Source organism: Zea mays, chromosome 7 (genome assembly GCF_902167145.1).
Source record: "Zea mays cultivar B73 chromosome 7, Zm-B73-REFERENCE-NAM-5.0, whole genome shotgun sequence".
NCBI lineage: Eukaryota > Viridiplantae > Streptophyta > Magnoliopsida > Poales > Poaceae > Zea > Zea mays.
In genome coordinates, this window is record NC_050102.1 from 143,129,954 (window position 1) to 143,133,678 (window position 3,725).

General features: G+C 44.9%; 1 pseudogene; it reads left to right on the plus strand.

The window, feature by feature from the left end:
- Nucleotides 1-2,894: 2,894 nt before the first annotated feature.
- Nucleotides 2,895-3,036, plus strand: LOC111589852 (uncharacterized; annotated as a pseudogene).
- Nucleotides 3,037-3,725: the final 689 nt, after the last annotated feature.

Genomic DNA, 3,725 nt, shown 5'->3' on the forward strand with positions numbered 1-3,725 from the left:
CAAACCCAGACAGCCCACAACGCTGAGCGAGCAACCACAACAGAGATCCGACTTTCCTGCGCTGGAGCCCCCATGCAACGGAGCCATGCGAGGATAAGTCGGCAGAACTACAGGGAGGTAAACTCAAACAGTTCACTATCTTTTAGCTACACGTTGTTATCATATCCACATGTATTGCCCCACGGTCGAATATATAAGGCCTAGGGGGCACCCCTTCAGAACGATCGACCCTATTACTTAGCCACCCACTCGAACTCTCTGCATTCTCAATTCAGAGAGCTCTCCTGTAACCTCATTCACCAAGCATACTCACCAGGACGTAGGGTGTTACGCATCTCTAAGCGGCCCAAACCTGTAAACATTGTCCATTGTCCCTCGTGCATCTGGCACGAACCATTTTGCTACAGTCGTCGACACCGTCCTGCTCCTAAAAACACCTTGAGGGGCAACCTCGGGTGTGCGGTCGGACCCAAAACATCGACATACACCAAGCCTTCTCTAAGCATTCTAAGACTCCCAGACTCCGTCTCCACGTATTTGATTGATTGTGTTAGTGATTTGAGCTCCGTTTGAGTTGCAAACTCTCTGTGCTGTGTTTCGAGCTCAAGTCTTGACTTGTGTGCGTGGGTGTGCTGCGGATTTGGGTCTTGCGTGTGTTGCTCTCCCATCCTTACTCTCGTGCTTTCTTTGTGATCTATATTGTAAGCGCGAGAGGCTCCAACTTGCGGAGATTCCTTGCAAACGGGAAGAATACTCAAAAGAGAAAAGACCGTGGTATTCAAGTTGATCATTGGATTACTTGAAAGGGGTTGAGTGCAACCCTCGTCCAATTGGGACGCCACAATGTGGAAGTAGGCAAGTGTTACTTGGCCAAACCACGGGATAAAAATCACGTGTCTCTTGTGTTGCTCTTTTGTGATTGTTTTGTTCGCAAGAGATCGCTTCATAGCAACTTGATTAACTCACACTAACTTTTATATAATCAAGTTTGTGGCTATTTAGTGTTTGATATTGCAGGATCACCTATTCACCTCCCCCTCTAGGTGCTCTCACTTTCTCAACTCCAGTTGAACTTCAACTTCGACTGGGGTCCAGGCAAGTTCAACCTGGGTCCTGGTAGGTTCAACTGGGGTCTAGGGCAAGTTCAATCGTGGTCCAGAGAGGTTCAACCGGGGTCCAGGCAAGTTCAACCGGGGTCTAGAGAGGTTCAACTGGGGTCCAGGGAAAGTTCAACCTGGTTTTTTCCCTAGACCTCACTGGTCAAAACCGGTTGAACCGGTCCTAGGGGCGGTTCAACCGGTGTCAGGGTCACCTGACCGGTCTGACCTCCTGACTGGCAGACTGACTGCCAGTCTGACCACCAGGCAGTTGAACCGGCCCTAGAGGCGGTTCAACCGGTGTCAGGACCTGTTTTTGCAGTCTGACCTGCAGTCTGCCAGTTTGACTGGCAGACTAACTGTCAACCTGCCCCAGGCGGTTGAACCAGCCCTAGGGGTAGTTCAACCGGGCCTCCACAGCCAAAATCAGTTCAACGACTAGTTTTGAAGCCCCACCTATATATACTCACTCCTACCTCTCTCCCCACACCAGAGCACGACCCAAACCCCATTTCTAACTTGAAGAACACCTCCCACTCTCTCTCTCACACACATCTCTTGCCTCTCCAATTTCAAATCTTTGGAGAGAAATCTTTGAGTGAGTTTGAGAGCTGTGTTTTTTGTGCTTCATCTCGAAATCTCTCTTGCTCTTCTTCATTTGAGCTTTGGTACTACATCGAGTTCTTTGTGGATTCATTACTCTTGGAGGTTCTAGCTCCTAGACAACTAGGTGTCTCTTGTGAGTCTCCAAATCTTGTGGAAGACCACAAGAAAGTTTGTATTACCCGCTCGTTTGAGCAAAGATTATCGTGTGGGCTTGACCTTTGTGGTCGGCGAAGGGAGGATTAGGGTTGAAAGAGACCCGGCTCTTTGTGGGCGCCTCAACGAGGAAGTAGGGCACCTTTTGTGGTGTGATCGAACCTCGGGATAAATCTTGTGTCTCTTGTGTTCTTGCTCATTGTGTTTGTTCGTGTTCTTCGTTCTCTCACCATTCCGTGGAAGATTTGTTTATATCTTTTTGGTGTTTGGATTTTGAGAAGTGCCCTTCTCAGATCTACTACTTTGAACCCTATGGATCAACTAGAACATCTCATTTCCAAAGTTAACTAGGTGAATTTTGAGATCAATTCAGTTTATATCTCATTCTTTAGTTGAGCTCGTGCAAACTGGCTGAACAGGTTTTACCCAGTTCGTTTCTAGTTTTTGTTGAAAAAGCTTCCACTTGCCTATTCACCCCCCTCTAGGCAACTTTCAGTTGTATTTGGTATTTTAGGAATGATCTTGTTGGCATACTTGTACTTTTCTATGGGTCTGTTTGGTTGGGCTGTGGCTGTGAAAAAAGCTGTTGTGGGTTGTGAGCTATGTAAAAAGCTGTTGTGGGCTGTGAGCTATTAAAAAGCTAAAAATCGTTTGGTGGAAACCACTAAAAGTCGTTAAAAGTTCTTCGATATATATTTTCACAGTTCCATCTGAAAGCCACTAAAAGCAGGTCCAGGGGTGCTTTCAGTTTTGCACTGCGAGAAAGTCGACTTTTAGGAAAAGCTGCTTCCTACATCCATCCCTTTGGTTTGGCTTTTGGCTTTTAGGGGGGCGAAAGCCAAACCAAACACACCATATATCTTGCTAAACTTGGAGAAAATTGTTCAGCCTTCAGCATATATAAATTTGCATGTGTTACCTATGGAATCTCAATGATAATTTTGGTTAGGGCATCAGATCTACACCATCTTATCGCTCCCAAGTCCTAAGCCAAAACATTGGCTATAATTTAATTCGAGTATAGGGGCTTCTTTTCAACTCATTTTTTGGTCTTTTGGCTAAGATCAAGTGTAATATTTGTTTCACCAGTTCAATATCTGGTATATGAACAATATGTTCACTTTGACATTAAATTAATTTATTATAGGTACTTTTATGTGGAGGGACATTAAGACTCTCAAGTATCGCTTGGTTACCTAATTAATATCATCAAATATGGTTGGATACTATCGCAACGTACGAGTATTAGACTAGTATTTCTATATTAGGCTCTTTCCAGAAGCCTAAAGGCCTAATAAAAATACTCAAATCCAACAGTTCTTTCTTTTGTCCCCAAAATAGTCTACCTAGACCCCTCTTTTCCAAGATTCTGATACCCGTGGCTTGCGCCACCAACAGCTTGAACGCCCCATCCATCCTGTAGCCTAATTAAGTTTTTAGGTGTACTACTTGGGAGTTGTTGAAAATGTTCTAATAGTAGCTAAAACGCATATGCAAACCATACCAACTATAATCGAAATAATCTACCAGATTTAGATTATGAATTAGACCCATCAAAGTGACTCATACTCAAGGCACAGGTGGCTCCATTCGCACAAGTTGGTATCGTGTGTTGCTCGAAATAGTGGATTACAGTCGATGCAGGTAAACATTTGCAATGTCATCTCTCAATCGTCCACCAAGATGATGATGAACAAGATGATCCGAGACAACATTAGGAAGAAGAGACAATCAACAAGCAGTCACCAAGATGCTCCCAAAAGGATGATTGCCCTCTTATCCAAGTAGGTATCGTTGGCACAGACAGTGGTTCTAAGGCCATGCTCGCCCAACACTTCGTGCACATCGAGGATTGCTGGATTGGGACCA